Source organism: Passer domesticus, chromosome 7, assembly GCF_036417665.1.
Source record: "Passer domesticus isolate bPasDom1 chromosome 7, bPasDom1.hap1, whole genome shotgun sequence".
Lineage (NCBI taxonomy): Eukaryota > Metazoa > Chordata > Aves > Passeriformes > Passeridae > Passer > Passer domesticus.
The window spans coordinates 49,240,596-49,260,897 of NC_087480.1; the positions used below are offsets into that span (position 1 = coordinate 49,240,596).

Sequence of the window (20,302 nt, forward strand, 5' to 3'; positions counted from 1 at the left end):
ATGGAAACAAGTACATGAGAAAGTCAAAGGTGATTTTGTTTTTCCCTTTTAAACTTCACTTATCATTCTTATGTAGTTAATCATATTTGAGCCCTCTCACAAGTTTTCTGGGGTTGTCTGTGAATTGTCCTTGGTGCAAAATACAGGTAGTTTCTGATGAGTCAGTTCTGCTCACGTAGCAAGCCTAGAAAGCCCTCAGAATGACAAAAGATAAGCAGCTCAATTGTAAAGCAACATTATCGTCAAATATTGGCATTTGTGACTTACATGTAATTAATGGTGCCATAAAATTCCTGCACTGAATATTAAAGGAAAATTTAAATTATTTTAAAGGAGACTAATGTAGCATGGCAAAATTATATAAAATTGACAGCTTCTGTAAAAATCTAGCAGGAGATGTGGGGACTGTTATACTACACTAAAATTTGGTAATTCTTCTCATATAATAATAATAGGTCCTGCATCTGTATTTCAGTACAATAAAGCATAAAGAATATGCTTCCATAACTGGCTTGCCATTCTCATCAGCTGTTCTGGCTCTTATGCTGCTTTCAGTTTTGCTGATTTAATGGGAGAGTTTACAACATAGAGATGTGGCATCTTATTCTTGCAATGAAAAAAAAACTAACCCAGACAAGGTAGTGCTGCTCCAGAATGATGTCAAGCAGGCCTTAATCAGCCTCCTCCACACTATTATAGAGAGGGGAGAAAAGGAGTTTGAGGGTTCTTCTGCCTGGTATATGAAGATGTAACAATGCTCAGGCATAACTGATAAACCAGCCAAACTTATGTTCAGCACATGTTTAACAGGACTTTGCTGAAACACCCAGATACAATGGGCTGTCTGACACTGGCATCAAAACCGGCTCTTTCACTTCTAAAGCTTTGGTTTGAGCAGGAAGTCACCCATCTTGTATTATGCCTTTGAAATCTTTTTTGTTTGACCCAAGTTCCCTGTAAGCTGTGGTTTGCTGCTTCATTTTGCTATTTCTTTTTTACCTGTGAGTCATTTCCATTTGGAGCAGCCATATTTGTATTGTCACAAAGGGCAGCCTGTGACTATTTCCTAACCTTTATTTTATAAGATGTAGCTGTTAATTTTCCCTTCATTATTTAATATGTTGAATAATTTAAGTATTTAAAATTTAAATACATTATTTATAGTGTATTACATTCTGTGATGTTTCATCATTTTCATCCAGCAACTTCTCTTATTGCTGAGGCCCAATAAATTTAATTTTAAGGCAAATTCTAGCTGTGTGAGATTTGATGAGTAATCAAATGAGTATGGACTCCAAGTAACAAACCATTATATTTTTTTTGCTTGGTCTCAAACTACTGTCAATGTATTTATTAGGATGTACAGAGAACACAATTTGTCTATTTGCTGCAGACATACTAGAATGTGGGCTTTACTAATACTGTATTAGGGGAGGAACTACTTTAATAGAAAGGGTTACAGACTGATGCTTCATAAAAAGAGGTTTGGACCTAAAATCAATGCTGAAAATAGAAGGAACAAGTGAAATACATGATGTCACAAAGCTATTCTTCTAACGTAACATGTAATGGTGCAAAAAGTGATAACATACTCTTTAAAATTTCCTGGCACCTTTTTCTTCTTAAAAAAAAATCCTTTCCACCTCTCCCTCTCCTTTATTGGCCGCCTCTTGACTTATGACAGTCTTGATACAATTTAAACATACTGTATATGAAAAAACAAAATTGCTGGCCAGCTGAAAGCATATAGACTGAATTTCAGCCTCAAGTGAATTTGACAGCTGAGTTATTGCACAGAGTGCTGTAATAACAACATTATCACCCTGTCTGGATACATACAGGAATGTTTCTTTAAATAGGAACTATTTGTAATTCAGAAAACTCAGCTTGGACTTTAAACACCAGAGAAATGGATTACAGCTTCACAGTGACATGCTGGAGATTTCAGTGGTTTAGGAAACTTGGTTAGCCTGCTCTAAGACTCAAAGGAGACTGTTTCTGGAGAGGTCACTGCTCCCTTTGATATTATAAAAATCACCCTTGACTGTGATTGTCTGAAGAGATGGATTTTGCCTTCAGAATGTAGCTCACTGAACTAAATGGAACAAATGCACTGACTCCTGTAAGTTCCTGGGATAAAAGCCCAAACTACCTTTTAATTAGTCAGCTTTCACTTGTGCACATATACTTGCACACTGGGCAACACACTTCAAATTCTATGCATTGAAAAGAGTAGGTTTTGTAATAGAAGAGCATGTTTCAAGAAATGGACTGAATTTGGTATTTGAATTCTTCTAAAACTACTTCCTTGTCCCTTCACTTCCCTTCCAACCTCTTTACCACTGTTTGTAAGAGCATATTTTTGTGTGTCTGGAAAACCCTTATGTTTCTTTTAGTTCTTTACCTCGTAGAATAAGGAATTTTAGCACAGGCTACGTGGGTTATTGAACTGGTGCAGGGAACCCCTTGCAAAATCCCTAATTATAGCTACAGTGTTCCTGAGATAAGATGATGTAAAAATGTTTTACATTTTACCTTGTTTAGAGATATAAAGTACGTTTATCCTGGTGAAACATTGCTTTCTATCACTGGGCAACCTGTGGATGTAAAAATATGCAGACTGTTCAAAGAGGTTGCATTCCTTCTTAAAAGTAACTTCATTATCTTTGACTATGTCTGGAACCTATAGTAAAACCTTGAATAGACTCTTGGTATTGAAGTGAATGCTATTTTTCATTTCATAACTTTGAATATTACTCTTGGTGCATGGGTTGCATGGCTACATAGGTCTTGCAGTGAAGTGAAATACAAGCTGCTTCTCAACAGAGGATACGTTGCTCCTTCCAGAGAGCTTGGCAGTATTATGGGCTTGAAAGTGAGAAAAACGTTGGCCCTTCATATATACCTATATATGTCTCTGTGTGAAAATGACAAACATTTTTTATTGTGTGCTTGTTCTCCTACCAATGCAAACAGAGGGTGACCAGTTACAAAAGTGACAACCATGTGGCATGAAATTTATTAAATATTTTAATTTAATCACCTGCATACCCCATAGCTGACTGTCTTCCATGCTTTCCCCTTTCTAACTGATGGGAAGGAGACTGATGGTCTGGATACTGAGGAATCCTAAGACTTAAATAAAAAGGAGTGGAGCAAAAATATGATGACATGATTAGTTAGCTGGAGCTTTATGTTGTGACATATACTCTTACCTATAAACGATCCAGGTGAGGAGGTGCAAACAGGTAGCATGAGACCCTGTGCCACAGCCTCTAAAATGCATTATGTGTTTCACATCAGACTTCAATAATGAGTGAAAAAAATGTTAAAATACATTTTCCTGTGCCTTGTCTTACTAAGTATAAAATGGGAGCGCTGACTCTCACTTTGTCAAGACATTAAGTGAAAATGGGAAGAACTTATATTCTAGAATGATGAAAAGAACTTAGACAGTTGATGATGACAATAAATTAATGAGGTCTTGCTAGCCTATGGTCCTAACATGGAGCTATAGAGATGAAAAGAAAAAGGTAGAATACACACTTTTCTAAATAAATTCAATTATGATAAACATGGAGTCAGGAATTCTTATAAAAATAACAAATAAGTATCCTGCTTAGATAATTAAAAGTAGGACTATAATAATAATATACAAAATAGCTAAATCAAAATGATTTCTGTTTTTGAATACTTAATTTCAGAAACAATGTATTGATAGTACACAGTGTTTGATAACAATATATGTAAGGAAGAACAGTGTGTACTGAAACGTGCAGGAGTATTCCTTCAGGATTTACAGGAGTGGTGTTAGTCCTACAGTTTTTAATTTATTGTAAAAAGTAATCAGAGTTAAAGGCATCAAGTGGCCTTGCTGATATGCTGCATCTTTTGAGCCACAAAGTACAAATCAAAGATATGAAGGTATAAGGTCAAAAGATTATAATGTAATGTAATACTGCATTTAATGGATGGGTTTTGGAGCGTGTTCTGTACTACAGCACCTTAGGTAGATGAAGCATTTTTTAAAAAAACAGTGACCTTAAACTTTACAGAATCGCAGAATCATTAGTGTTGGAAGGGACCTCTGGAGGTCACCTAGTCCAACCCCATGACAAGGAAGGTTCACCTAGATAACCTTGTATCTAACTCATTCTAAGAGTCCCATTTGTCAGGTGTTGTGCTTTTGTTGTAAACATTACAACAAAATACTGCAAATAAAATGTTACGTGGTGTTGGTTGGTTTTTTCTTTTTTTTTTTTTTTTTTAAATTTCAAATATTGGTTTAATGGGAACTGGTTCCCTCTAGAATTACCACAGAGGATTTCTTCTCTGCATCAATGGCTAACATCAATTAATGTAATATAAAACCTGTTTGTTTCTGAGGCAACTCTAAATTATCTTTTTTTTGTGCACATACATTCTGAACCCAATTTATATCATCATTTTCCCCCCTCATTCTCTGAATGCTATGGAATGCCTCTCCAACAAACAGCAGTGGTAAATCCCAGCTAAACTTTCCATTAGTAACAAAAGGTGCATTTGGCAAACTCTGAGCTAATTTCAAATTCTATTTAATTTATTGGAGTTATACTATGATCACTGCAGAGGTGATACACTTGGGAGCATTAGTACACAGACAAATTATAATCTCTCATGCATGCTTTTACTCCAGTTACATGTGGCTAGAATTAAGTAGCAAATTTTTCTACAAATCAATTATTACCCAATTGGATTTTGTAAGTGGTCTTCAGTCAAGAACTATTGATTTTCTTTCTAAGTTGTGCTTTTTTACTAATTCATCCATGGAACTGTATTCAGAGAAAAATAAATGATAAAATTATACATATTGAAAGAAGCGTTATTTTAAGACTGCTGAAAAGTGGATTAAAATATTTATCTTGGGATTAACAGTATACTATTCAGTACACTCATGGGTTTAGTTAAGTACTTGCTATAACTGATCCATAAATTCCCTACTGCTTCTAATAAATTATAATCATAAAAATACAATTTTGAAAATAGTAACCTACTTTCTATCAAAGTTATGTCTATTCAAACTGAATCAGAAAAAGCAAATCTAAATTCACTTGGGGGGACTGTTATGGCTAGAAGTATTTGCTGAGTCACAAGACCAGTAAGAATATTGTGATTTACATGAATATTAATGAAAACAGCTTTGGGAGACACAGAATGCATCTAGGAGACCAAATCATCATCTCAGGCTCCTAAATTGCAATCTTCCTATTTCCTGTATAATGAAGTTTTGAGGGGTGCTGTGCAAATTTTTGGTTTGACTGAGTGTATGTTTAAAACATGTTAAGAATTATTTTGCTTTGTTCTAAGTAATGCACATGAGGAATTAATTCTGCTTATAGATATTCTCTCTACATGCAGGCACTGGATTCAGTTTTCCATTCTTTGCTTCCATATGAACTGGAAAGCAAACGCCTCTCTTATTAGTCATCTTTGAGTAAAACTACAGAGGCTGGGAAGGCAGCGAATTAGGAACTTCAAAGCTGAGCCTAAAAATTGGACATTAAGGAGTTGTTTGTGTCCCTGTCTTAATTTAGTATGGAAATACATTGAAGTATGAAATGCATAAGTATATCCTGTGCGTGGAGTCATGTTTGGATAGCATAACTGTACTTATTCCCTGTGGTGGGAATCCGCTCTGTCTGGATGCCAGCTGCCTGACAAAGCCACTTTATCACTGCCCTCCTTATCTGAGCAGGAGAGAGAAAACAAAATGAAAGGCTCATGGGTCGAGATAAGGACAGGGAGAGATCACTCTGCAGTTACTGTCATGGGAAAACAGGCTCAGCTTGGGAAAATTAATTTAGTTTAATTTATGACCAATTAAATCAGTGTAGGATAAAGAGAGGAAAACTGAGCTCTTAAAATACCTTCCCCCCACCCCTCCCTTCTTTCCAGCTCAACTTTGCTTTTGATTTACTCTACCTCCACCCTGGAGTGGTGCAGGGACATGGGGACTGAGGACTCACTTCCTCACTGGCCATGGTGTGTGCAGAGTTGTTTCTCTGAGATATTGTCAGCCCTCTCTCCAGTCAAAGCTGCGCTTTGACTTTGGCTTTACCCAACTAACACAGATGTCATCTCAGAGGCTCTGATGGGCTTGTCCTTCACCATTGCCAGTGGCAGGGCCATCCTGTAGGCAGCTGGCACTGGTCCTTTCATACCCAGCAGAAGCTTCAAGTATCTTCTGACAGAAACCAGCCCTAGTAGTTGTCGCTCCCACCCAAACTTTGCCATTCCCACAGTGTAGTTTCATGCTGTGTCAGGGTATGCCAATGTGACTGTTACAGTGACAGATGCTTCTCTAAATGTTTATGGTTGAATGACACCAAGTAACAGTGGGATTGTTGAATTCCATGAGACCAGACTGGCTGGCTGATGGAGAGCCTAGTCTGGGGCACTGCTGGAACTGTTGACCAGGTTAGACTGCACAGGCTGTGTGTCTGCTCTGCCAGCACCAAGAGAGCAACACATAAGGCTGCATTACTTGAAGAGTGTTTGAGGGATTGCTAGAGAAGGGACAATTATAAAATCTGCTTGCTTCTTGTCTGTTCGAAACAATGCTGGAAAACAGCCTTTGGAGAAGGCTGCAAGCTTTTTCCTGCTAGACCGCTAGTTATTGCAAGAGAGACACTTTAAAAGGTGAAGATGGTAAGGATGATAATAGAGAAAAAAAAAACAACCCTGATCTTGAATGAAGCAGAGAAAAACTGTCTATATTCTCAATTTAGCAGCAGTGAGTACAAATGTATTGCAAAAATATAAAACTATTCCAGGCCTTGATGAGAATTCTTGAAATTCATATTTATTTATGCAAACTACATTAGTTTAAATTCTTTGCAGACGGGACACATGAAAAATTTTGGAATTAAGTTTACTTTTGCAAGTGAATGAATTTACTGTTCAGTATTAACATATAAATTTACTGGCCTGCACCGATGGCTAGGAGAGTGGGAATGTCATTATTATTGGGAAAGAGAATCTAAACATAGAAAACTTGTATGAGTTAAAGCTACTCAGTAAGTAAAAATGGTTGCATGCTTTATTTTGCATGAGATTATGCTATTGATCTCTGGAATTGCTAAGGTATTTACTAAATTTTCCATTTCTTTTTCTTTTTATAAGCAAAAGTATAAAATATGCCACCTTTGACATGCTTTAAATTTGCATTCACCAAATAGAAGCATGTAGATTGGGTCTGAATTGAGACAATGCTATCCCAGATTTTGAGCCTGTGGTTTTTTTCCCTTCCTCCAAATTCAATTGGGATATTAATTTCTTATTTGCTGAAAATGTAAAAAAGTCTGCAGAAGGAATATTGTTTGCTTCCATACTCCCTCCTTTTGTTGTAAGTCATGTCCTCGCTGCTAAAAGTAATCAGGAATTTCAAGGACCATCCATCTCTGTTCTATCTTTAATTCAAATGAACTTGAAGACTTTAAAGAAAAGGGGACTGGATTAGGTAAAGAAAAATTAGCTAAAGAGGGGGCTAGATAAATCTGAGACAGATTTTCGGGGTAAACCCAAGTTTTTTCTCTATGGTTCTGCTGATTTGGGTTAATGTTACATTGTGAGTGCTGAAGACTTCCCAAGAAAGAAGTTGCTGCCTTGGAAATTGATGAGCTGTGTGGAAAGTAGCAGGATCACAGCATAACTTCATTAAAAAATTGAATTCTGCAGAAGATTTGGGTTCTCAGTTGTCATATTAAGTATTTCTCTTCCCTCATTCATGCAAGGCTGAGCTGGCCTTAGCAGCTCTTCAGATGCCCATTTCTCTTCAGTAGGGTCAACACTGGAGAACTGGAACAGCATTAGAAGTGTGTAATGCTGTGATCAATGAAGCCTGTCACAACTGGCAGGGTGATGCTAAAAGAGAGAGGAATAAATTACTTCATTGTCCAAGTTTCTGGATTATGGTGGTCTTCTCTTCCTGCATGTGGCAGCTGTTCTTTCATGACAGGGAATCATACCCTACTGCTCTCAACACCTCACTCTGAGAAAAACCAGGAACTAGACAATAATTTTCAGGGATTTTTTTTTTTTTTAGCAAGGGATATGATCGTGCACTAATTCCTAGAAAAATGCCAACATACAAGAACAAGTGGCCTAAGGGTAAATTTTCTTCCTCGTTTTTGTTTGTTGCTCCGAAATGCTTTCAACATCCATTGTGCTGAGTAGCACTTACAGATAAGAACATGTGTGTTCCCAGCAATTTGATGCTGCACTGCTGTAGTTTGACAAACGGAGAGAAGTGCCTTGTGTCATGGATATTGACAGTATCAATCACAGGGCTGTCATGAAATTAAGACAGGCCATCACAAGGAGAAAGATCCATGAGTGTTTATGTTCATTCTTCTTCTCCATATTTCATTGTCAAGAAGTGGTTAGCTGGTATTCTTGTGCTGCACGAAAAGAATCCAATGGAAATTCTCCTTTACTCTGGGTATGATCAGAGAAAATGACAGTAATACTTTATGCCACAGATATTGATCAGAGTGGACATTAGTGCTCATTAAAAGGAGCTGTTCACTATGAAAAACAGTTTGGAAAACAAAATTGCTCACGGGTCTCTCTCTTAATGGACTAATTCCCACAGACGTGCACCCACAGGCACTGCCTTTTGCACAGTGCTCAGCCCAGCCTTAATGCAGTGCAGAGAGCCCACAGCAAGTATGGAAAAGTCCTCTCTTGCCTGTATCTTTACTGAAAGAAAGGCACAATTTGTGAGAACCGTGGGAGCTGAGTGAACCCTACAAATGAGTATTGAGCATAAGTAGGCAATCATGGGCTTTCAACAGTTACTGTTTCATGTTAAAAATGGTGATCACTGGATTTCATCCATCCATGTGTTGAATGTGACCTGATGTGAAATGATATTTTATGCATCTGTGCACAGCTTCAGTGTAATTTGTAAGTGTGGGTCCCAGTGTGCAGTAATCTGTGCTTTGTATGGAGCCACGTACACATGTGCAGTTCTGCAGACATGAACAATGTGAAAATACAGTCTAGTCAACTAACAAATTTGATGTCTGTTCTGATAGTCAAGAAGAGGCCTAACTCAATTCTAGAATTTTAAATAGATCGCTAAACTTGATCCATACAAAGAAAATAATTAGTAAGTTTTTAGAAATTTCTGGTCTGGCTGTGTTTTCCCCTCTCAAATACTCTTCTGTCACTGGCACCCAGAAAGAGTCAAAGGTGATTAGATGCATCTTTTCTCATCCTTCCTGTTCACCAGTATTAGATTGTCTAACAGGGAAACCAAATTTCTCCAGCTCAGTTAGTAAATGCAGACAAGGCAAAAAATCAACACCTTTTTTTCATTTCTCCATGCTACTTATCACCATAGTATTTATATGCCTCATGTATTACCACTAGGTCCTCAAAATATGTCTGCGCAGAAAGAGAATACACTTACCACAGCTTCACAGAGACATAAAATTAATGTATTCATTAATAATACAGAACATCTATGCTTAAAGTGGAGAAAAAAGGGTGCCTTTCCTGAGAAGTATCATTTTATCTTGTATAAAAATCTATTTTCCTTTCCACACTCTGTGTGTGTGTGTAATGTAAAGGAAGCCTGACACTGAAACTGACTTAGACCTGGTACTACATCCCAACTAGTCTTGACCCATCCCATCTGTGTGTTTTAGGGTTTTTTGTCCTTTGCTGGCATTTTATTGATTTTATTATGATTTCAAATTATTAATTAAAATTTAATTGATTATATACATACTTTTATTTCTAATTAAGTTAATCACTGGGGTTTTGTTATTCACTGACTTAATATTAGTACTGTCTCTGGCTATGTACAGAATGCAACACTTTTTTGAACTCAGATTCTTTATAGATACCCTGACTTCTGTCACTTTTTAACAGATGCAGAAGGACATAACATATTTTAAAGGGTGTGATTCCAATGGTGGTACAGTGCAGCACAAGTCTGTAAGATGGATCTTGAAAACCAGGGTATTTTTATAGTATATCATTATATGGACATTTGTCATAGAACAGGTTTTCATAATAATCTTCAAAGAAGGTGGAAGCCCAGATCTAAGCTTCAGGTTTTTCAGAAGTGCTTCTATAACAGGAGCTTTGTATTCTCTGCACTTTGACCAGTAATCTCCACGCGACCATTAAGGTTGAAATAAAGCTGGTTTCTCTATCTGGCAGTGTAAGGTGAAACTAGAAAGGCTGAATTTTAAATCTTTTATTCTATTTTATTCATTTTAATCCGTTTTGTGTCCCTGAATTTTCCTTAATCTTTCTGTTATCTAATCAAAATTAGAGGTGGGGCATAATTATCTGTGAATCCCTTTCAGTAGGTTGATTAAAGATAAAAGATAAAAGTACATCAAATCTGCAGCAGGTTAAGGAGAGCATGGAGAATGCTGGTCCTACAAACCACTTTTGTAGATTGTATGCCAAATGATAAGTCATTAAAATAGCCTTTTTCACAGCATTACAATATGAACCAGGTTCATGGTTTCTCCATAATACAGACTAAACGAAGAATCTATTCATAATGCAGGTAACTCCCACATTTTGTGAGTTTACAATTTTCTGAAATTCACTATGCTTCAGGGCGCTTTAACTCCAACTCTTGAATACCTTATCTTTTCAGATATTCTGAGTAAATAACAGGCAGTATGTTTCATTTAATTATTTTACACTTCTGTATGCAAATTTTTAAGTCTCCCTCGATTTTTGTGTCTTCACATTTTTAGTGGTAGCTAGAAAGATTTTTGCAAGTTTTATGTTAAATTCATCACTATCTCTGTGATGAAATAGTTTTGTGTGTTTTTGTAGATGCAAGTGCCTAAGTCTAAAGGAGTATCTTCTCTTTAGTTTCTTCTCCAGACGTGTTAGAGAAAACACCTTTAATGGGATCAAGTTCCTCATTTTTTCAAGAAAGGACACGTTCTAGTTACAGAGTAAGTGCAAGTTACTCAAGGCACAGACCTATTGCAGGTTCTGTCTCTCATTGTTTCTTAGTTCTAAAAATCTTAACCAAAAGACAAGCATTAGACATTTATACATCTACTATTAGATACTATTACTATTCATCTGTTGTGTTTATTTGAAGTCTTGCTTTTTCCTGTTCTTTTTGGGTTGGGTAAATACAGACCATGGCATCAGGTGATCTTGCAACCTAGAGGTCAGATGAGTGAACTGACATAGCATTTTTAAATGGGCAGCTTTGTCAGGAGGCTGACAGTTCTCCTGCTACGTACATAAAATCGCATATTGCTGTGAATGCTAACGTGGTTGTCAGGAGCAGTTTCGCCATTCTTTTTAGCCTGTGTCATGTAAGATTCCTTTAAGCAACTAAAAAACCAGCCATAATCCATTTGATTTCCTGTCTTCCCATGAGGAAAAGTTTTGACAGATGATAAATAGCAACTGCTGACAATCATCAATGTGGAGCTATCATGCTTTTACATTAAATACAAAAACAGAGTTGTAATGTCACTAGGGATAAGACATTTGACACATAAGAGACAAATATATAATCCTCAGAACTAAATCACTATTGGGATCTGAGGAAGTGCAACAAAGCACAGCTGCTTTTAGAATCTCACAAAGTCAAACTAAAGCTAACTTTGATATCTGGAATTGTATACACGTTCCAATCTGGGATGTCTTGCTGTTGAGCCGCAAGCTGCTGTTATACATGCAAACGTCAGTGAATGTATGTGCACAAAGTAGAAAGACACTTTACACCAATGTCTTGTTTAATTAGGGCCAAAAAGGGACCAATATCAAACTAAAGAATGGTGCTTTCTGAGCCAGGGCTAAAGTGCCAGACCTTTTCGTAGTAAAGAGACAGTAACACTAGTCACACGGAAGTGTTTTATTCTGTGCAACTTATTTCTTGCAAGTATTTTACCCATTTACTCATAAAAGAACAATTGTTAAAAATATAAATAGTAACTTTAAGTACTTTGTGCTGTCTGGCAGTTTTAGCAATAAAATCTGAATTAGACTTTTGTCTGACTGAGTTTTTCTAAAATTTTTCATCTCTCCATTTGGGAAAGCACCATCAATGTAGTGGCACTTTTAGCATAATCTCTCTTCTAATGCAAAGCATAATGTATTTTACAGCAATTTTCAAAACAAAAGTCATGAATATATAACCTTGTTCTTGTAATTAACGTTGTGTTTATTTCTAATATATACTCTCTATTTCTAATATATACTCTCTATTTCTAATATTCATTGTGAAGTTTCAGTTCTATTCAAAGTTTCAGTTCTATTCTTTATCCACCAAAAGCAAGAGAATGGTGGAAGTGAAGAGGGTTTAGCGAGAAATTGAATAGTCCTTTATTAAAAGGAGATATTACATAAGTCCTGTAGTACCAGCATAAAGCAAACAGTAGGCCAGCTGGGTAACACTGAATTACAAGGAAGGACTAATCTAGTTAAAATACATGGACTAAGAAAAGTCTGTCATAATATGATTTCTTTTAGGGAAGAAAAAAAGAGTATGTGTGCTTCCCCCATGTTTTTAATTATTCCATTCCACTTTCACCAACACTACTTTTTGTCTTGATTTGAAAATGCAGAAGGATTAGAAATAGTACCATCTTTATACCAAAGCACATTTCATAAAACAGGAAATAATTTCAAATGATAATTTTTTGAAATGTAATCTTTTTGTAAAAAATATGCATCTTTATGCATATTCCCTTTGATGCAATCATTTTCCTCCTCCTTTTTCTCACTCTCTGGCTAGGATTACAAAATTCTCTTGAGGTTTATGTAGAGGACAAGCTGTGTGGCTGAGCTGGGGATATCTTTGAGAATGAGATTTGAGATTGGAATGTTTTTCACCACTGAGAGATGGCTTAAAACTTCATAAGGCCCGCTTGCCTAGAGGAACAGGTTCTGTGATAGCTGTAAGAGGAAAATCTGTCTTTATTCCCATCAATGGGGTTTGAAATTATAGCTGCTGTCCTATACTGTGATAAAGCTTTTCATAATGTGGAATTTCTGGCTTGGTTTACTAACCTGAAGGAATTTTTACCAGCTGATCTACCTCTGTTTACTGAGAATCTCTGCTGTCTAGCATTATCTCTTTAATGGACCCCATTCCCAGTTCAGGAACAGGAGTCAAGTGAGTTACACACACTCTCAATGCAATCTTTTTTGCATTAATTTCAGAGACCTCTTTTCTGTAGATATTAATATTTTGAGATTGCAGTATCCTTTTTCTTTTTAATATATGGTTATGAAAATGGCCTGTGTATTAACTTTAGAAATGTATTTTAATGTCTTTGACTTCCTAGATGCTTTAACTAGAAATGTTTGCATTAAGCCAGTAGAAAAAGAAGTTTAGGGAGATAGCAGTCAATACCATTTGTATCTGTTAGATAAAAGCTGCTTGCATTAGTGTTCCGTCATGTCTTAATGTGACAAGCTTGAAGTTAAGACAAGAAGGAATCTATGGAATGGATAATTTAAGCAGAAGTACCCAAGTGTAACAGACAGCAGAGAAACCGTATTTCCAGCTTGTGAAGTCTCAAAGGAGGAGTAGATTTTTCATACAATAAACAGAACATCCACCATCAAATGTTCTCTTTTATCCTTCTGGAACACTGACCATTCATTTTTAAAGAAACCTTGGAATCTTAAAAGTGTGTTCAAAATATGCTTTCCCTGTCACAGGCTTGCAAATCTTATAAAATTAAACTTTGGAATTTAGGGCTTTAGAAGGAAGGATAGTGAGTATTTGTTCTGCAATACAGGACTTACTGAAAATATCTGGAACCATGGAGATTCAGAGCAATGTGATGACCAGCTTTAATGAATACATCCCATAGAGATGATGGATGTACAGCTGAAATGGAGTCCTGTTTTGTGCTGTTAGTTTTGGTGCATTTTTCTCCCAGGAGTGGACCTGCTAACAAAAGCATTTTGTCTTCAGTAAAACTGGAAGGAAAGTAAACTGAAGAAAAGTATATGATCTCCATACTGTTTAATTTTTATTTTAATACAGGCACTGAATACATTGTTACTCTGATTTAAATTTATGAGAGAAACTATTTAAATCCTCATCAGCTCTACTAAATTCATGAGCTCCAGGTCTAAATAGCTATTTGTGTTCTTAAATTTTACAGCCTGCCAATTTTTTTTTTGTTTTTTTTTTTTTTTTTTTTTTTTTACTTTTAACCATCTAAGAAACTCTTAATTCAGGCAAAATCCTGGATAGTCTGGTCCCTCTGATAGTTTTTCTTCCATCCATGCAAACGCTATGGCTCCATTTGGCTTGCATTAGACACTGATGTGACACTGTTACAGGAAACCGCTCTCCTTCTATGGGAAAAATAAATGTTTGTGAAGTCCATCAAGATGGCACAATACACACCAATAACAATAAAATAAATGTATTCATTCCTTAGTTTTCTAGAAGCTAAGCAGCACACTGTAATACCTTAAGAGAAAGTACCTGGGAAATGTAAGAGGCTTTTTTGGACATGTTCTCAATCTACTCAGTGTAGTATCACCACTTCCACTTTAATTCAAGAAAAGTACATTGAAATGAACTATCATTTCTTTATAGCTAATGTGGTTGTTCTTCTAAACTGTCTGTCTGGGGATTTTTTCCATTTCTATCTTTTACCTAGAAGAAGCTTAGCTAGTGATTCACTTTCCAAAAACTGATAGAAATGTGAGGACCACACTTCATCATAAAGGAGTACTGATTTGGGTTTTTATAGCTACAATATTTTCTCACAAGAAAATATTGCCTTACTGTGCCTAGTAGCTCTTTACAATCATTTGCTTGGCTGAACTTTTCTTGGAGACTTTTAGCTGATGGCCAAAAGGAAAACAGCATGCCAGACTACATAGTAATTTGCTAGTTAATGTGTTTTTTGGGGTGTAGATAATTGGATGAGAGTTCTCGGTCAGAAACAGAACAGAAGAGTATACAAAATCCAGAGTATCTGTGTTATTCTGCATGAGAAATCTCCCTTGATTTTTAATAGAGAGCTTTGGGAAGTCTTCAAGGTGGAAGAAAACTGTATTCCTACTAAACTCTAATGAGAAGTACTTAAAACTAATCTTTGTACCTCTAGAATCCTTTTCAAAAAGTTTTTAAATACAGAAATTGTTCTCTCCAGCTCGGACTCCTCACTTTCAACATCATACTCTGTCTGTTGCTACATACACATATAGGTCTGACAGAACTTGAAAGTCCAAGCTGAAAGAGCAATCAGTAGAGCTCCCTTTCTGAGTGGGAGAGAGGAGAAACAATTTCATTTATGAAAACAGGTATTTCAGAAAGGTGAGATCATGTTTTTCACATCTGCAATGCTGTCTCCTCCCTCTCAAGGGCTTCTCTTGCGTTTTGCTTTGATCAGCTGTTACAACAGTACTGATAAGTCCTTCTGCACATTGTGCTACATGTAGCACTGTCTGTGATGTGCAGGAAATTCTGAAGGGCTGGCAAGGGGATGGAAGTGTGTGTGAGTGAAAAGCTTTAAATGCATATCTTGTCATGTAGGAGCTGATTGTCAGAGGCTCTGCACGCCTGTATAAACCCCCAGTGGAAGTTTGGGTGTTATGGCTTCAAGCATTCAAGTAAAGCCTCATAGCTTGTCAGTCATCTCTGGTATTTGGATTTTAATTTTTACATGGGTAAAAATGAAATGGGTTTTAACCTTGTTTCCACTGCATCCAATCTTGCAATTTCTGAAGAAATAAAAATAAATGAAAGAAGGATTCCTAAAGGGCAAATATATATGGAAGGGGGAAGAAAAGTGTTTTTTTAAAACAGTTTTTAGCACTTTTCTTCCTATTTGTGGTTTTATTTTTCATCTTTTGTGCTTTCGTGCAATTTCTACTTTCTCATTACTCACTGATTTCTTTTTCCACTTTTTCTCTTGTTTTGTAACGCTTTCATGCAATTCTTTTTCTGGAGGCTTCCCCCAGGCTACATTTCATCTTTCTAGAAAATTCTGTTCCCTTTCATTACCATCCCTTTTATTTGATTCTCTGTTCCTTTCTGTGTCCTACATACATTTTGGTTCTAGTTCAACTTCTTTATTGTTTAGGAGGGTTTGCTTGTTGGTGGATTTTTTTCTTACCATTGATTTTATGAGCTTTGGAGGGTTATTTTTTCCCTGCATTTTTGTGATGTCTCTGTCTTGCTGTTCTCACAGAATTTTTGCTGGTCACAGTGCCCAACCAGTGCTAGTTTTTTAATCCCAGCATTATTGACAGAAGATTTTGGTGTGCCCTGAGTGGAAACTAGTTAAAAACCCTAAAAATAAATTAGTTCATATCTACTAAAGGCGTGATCTAAGTTGCTTTAGCAACTTCTGTATGTAGTTATTTAGAATTAATATTACAAGACAGAATGTTTTATGTAGTATCTTGTAATGATATAATATATGTAATGTCACCATCAATATGTGTTTTCAAATTTTTTTGAAATATTTTAATTTTTAGTGTCCAAATGTTAAAAGATACCTAATAACATGAAGAAAATAAAATTAGGTATATTTTTTAAAGTTATTTAAGTGTTTTGGTTTTTTTAATAATGATTACTTTTTTCTTGAAATGTTAGGTAATTAAACACCATTAAATTTCTATGGTTGATCCTTGCTAGGTTTAATATTTTGAATGCTTACAAATCAGTCTTCAAAGACCTAGTCAAGACCAAGTCACACAAATTTTGGCCCACTTTCAATTTTGACATTGGAATTAGCTTCATGTAGGAACATTAAGGTAATTGTATTCTGCCTTTTTGTATGTAAGCCTACACAGGTTTTAGAATACATGAGAAGTCTGTAAACTGCATGCTAAAAAACAATCTTCTTCCAAATCTCTTATGCATTTACCCACAGTTTACTCCATGACCTAAACAGAAGCTTACCTTTAATTAAATGAGTGGTTTCACTGACTGTCTCAGAAGTCTTCTGGCTATCAAATTAACATGTACTTACATAATTCACTCAGAATTATGCCTCTCAGAACAGCATTTCTAATAATTTGTGCAGGAATTTTAGTAACACAGTTGTCCTTGATGTCAGTATGAACTGTATCTCTAAATGTTTTGAACTCCTTCAAAGTCTAATGAGTTATGAGCTCAATACTATGTATTTTGCATACAGAACTCTTGCTAAGTTAGTAGGATGTTTGCCTGTTAAAAATTGCAGAATCAGACTGAATTAATCCAGCCTGCTTTGGGAACCTAAAATAAATAGAACTACTACAGTGTGCCTTGGCAAAGTATTTCAATGTCTAGCTGAATTAGTTTGTGCTTTCTAATACCTAATTTAACATTTTGCATAAATTTGCTATCAGACTGTCATCAATCCATCCCTTTCCTCTAAAGAGGGGATATAACACTATGATTATTTGTAAATCATATCTAAAAATATGCAGCTGACTAATCTGAAGCTGTCTAATCATTCTTCACAGTGAATAACCTATCCTCCCAAGCTGTAAGATGTGTTGATGTCCATCTAGAGCTTTATTTCATCCTAGTGTTGTCATTTCTGCAGTGGAATGATGATCAGAATTGCACACAATATTCAATATGTGGCCCCAGTAATCTTTCATCTGGTACCAGAATGCCTTCCTTTGAAAAAAAATTAATTCCCTTTTTATTCTTTCCCCTCTACCTTAGAATTTCTTGCTCTGAACTTTTGTTTGCCTTTTAATCACTGCAAAATACTGCTGCAATATATTGTGTATGGTCATGGAAAACACTTTGAACTACCTTATTCTCACTTTTTTTTCCTGGTCTCCATTCTCTGTTGTGCTTTAATTTAGATTTTGGACTCTGTGATTATTTTTGGTCCCTGGCCTCATTACCTTTCACTTCTTTACATGGAACTGCATAAACTACTTAGTATCTCATAAGCCTAATTCTATCCAAATCATTATGACTTTGTTTGCTCTGTTCTACTGTATTTACTACTTCTCAGCTCTGTGTCACCAGCAGATTTAGCTACTTTTGAAAGGATGCCCTCCCGCAAGGTCATTTCTCTGTTAGTCTAATAAAAGGGATCCTTGTATGATCACTTGCTGCACTTCTCTTTCTTATGGAGCCCTTTTCTGGGACAGGCAGTTTTTCCAAGTTCTGGGTAGTTAGACAATTCTCTAAACTGTGCAGTGCAGATATCTTAGTCCTAGGGAATTAATTTATACATCTTCCTGGTTAAGTGGCAGTGGAGTTTTCAAGTATGATGGAGGAACAGAAACAGAATTCTCCAATTGCAGGACACAACATGAAACTTGTCAAATAAGAGAAATATACTATTTTAGTAATAAAATTTAAAATTAGTTAGGGCACAGAAGGAAAAAAAAATTCATGATCAGAATATCTGTGTGTCCAAACCCCACAGCATCTGAGCTACTTTAGAAGTGAGTTAAACATTGCAAGCAAAACCACTTTAGACAGGTTACTCTTGAGATAATCAATAAAACAAGAAGTTTCTATGTGCAGGGCTCTCTGCTGCTCCAACTACCCTGTTCCCTCTGCCATTTAAAGCTGCCTCTTATGGATTTTATTGTAAATGTGTCCCTACATTTTAAAGAATAAGATGCAATATTAAGTTGTAAGGAAGGAAGCCAAGGTTTACAAAATATAATCCTCATTGGATGTATTTCTAACTTTAGGTTTATTATTAGAAGGTCAGAGTAGTCAATGCCCTCACCTTGAATCTCTTTATATGTTTGTATTTGCCATAAAGAAAAATCATGTTTCAAAAAATTTCAACGCCTACTTGCTATGTTATTCTTCCCAGCATTTTTTTATACCTGGTGTCTCTCACTGTGATTTGATGTAGGGGACTTTGTATGAATAAGTCCATGGAGAATCCAGCCTAGATGTTCTAGAACAGTGTTCAGGTCCCCTACAGAGCAACCCTTCTTGGTCACTTTGACCAGAAAGTGTGTTCTGGTGTAGTTTAGAGCCATCACATGACTCCTTTAATTTGAGTACCTTGAACATCTCAGCATGTATAGTGACTAAATCAGAGGGAATTTAAACTATCATGAGTTTGCAATGGCTAAATTAATTCTGATAAGCTCAACAAAATTACTCAGAATGTTATTTGCATCTCTGTAACTGAGATGGGAATTTGGCAAACAGAACATGCTGGCGAATTTACTGTATATCTCAAGGTAGATGTATGCACTTCATGTAAAACAGCCCTGCAAAGAGACAGTATGGCTACAGAGGGAGAGCATAAGGTTCATTTAGCTGAGAGCAAAATGAATTCTTTGCCTAAGTATTCCCAAAAGAAGGGTAAGGCAGCATTCCAGAAACTGCAATGCACATTCCTCAGGGAAAAGTGGAATGTTAAAAGGTTTTACCATCATACTAGAGCTGATAATTAGGCAATTATGACTATTAACTTTGACAGAACACCAGCATTAAATGCATTAGATCCCAGAATTTGGATGTAGAGAGTTAGGGAAACAGTAGGATCTTTGCTGAGCCTTTCTGAGAACTAGCTTCAGACAGGTTAGCAATGAAGAGCTAGAAGGTGTGAAAATAATTCCCCTACATGTGTAAGAGAAAAAGAATGATTCTGGAAAAGACACTGAGCAGGAAATTTTTGTTCAGTAAGAATGTAGCTGTTATTAGAAACACTGATAAGAATTGCCTCAAAATCTATTTAGCAGTGTATAATTTTAGCAGTGCAGGATAAAGTTGGGCTCTTAAAACCATAGTTAGGTTTGTTAACTACTCTGTTTTCCTCTACTCTTCTAGTGGGAGATTCAGGAACAATATAATACAGTCAAATAAAATAAAAAACTCTGAATCCTGAAGTCTCTCCTCAGCAGTTTACATCTGTATGAATGGGTGCAGGGTACATTTCTGTGTTCTCCCCAGGGCATTACCCGATCATGAGGATGGGTGGAATGAAAAGAGCAGCTTCAACCAAGCTGCTGCTGTGTTACAGCAAGCAGTATTTTGCTCTAGAAGATCAAAGAGTGCTACAAACAATGCTCAGACTTTGTGCTAGTCCCAAAATTGTGTATGTGTGTGAATGGAGAAGATCATTCTATGTCAGTGAATGCAGATCTCTTTTATACCACATGTTTCTGTTCTGTGAGTAAAGAGATGTGCTCTCTCTGGTAAAAATTAAAACAAGACCTCCAGATTTTTGACTCTGCAGCCAAAGTTAAAACTCATGCTCAGTTAAATAAGCTTTATGCTCAGTTCTTTGAATATGTCTATTGATTTGAATAACTGTAACATACAGTTCCTTCTAGTAGTGTTTTGCAAAAACATGCAGGA

At 36.2% G+C, this 20,302-nt stretch overlaps 1 long non-coding RNA gene across 1 annotated transcript in view; it reads left to right on the top strand.

The window, feature by feature from the left end:
• LOC135305153 (uncharacterized) overlaps window positions 1-20,302 on the top strand; it is a 173,825-nt gene that overhangs the window by 30,112 nt on the left and 123,411 nt on the right. Inside the window, exon 2 of the long non-coding RNA XR_010366430.1 lies at window positions 10,888-10,973. This is a non-coding gene — a long non-coding RNA (uncharacterized LOC135305153). The remainder of the gene's footprint in view (window positions 1-10,887; window positions 10,974-20,302) is intronic.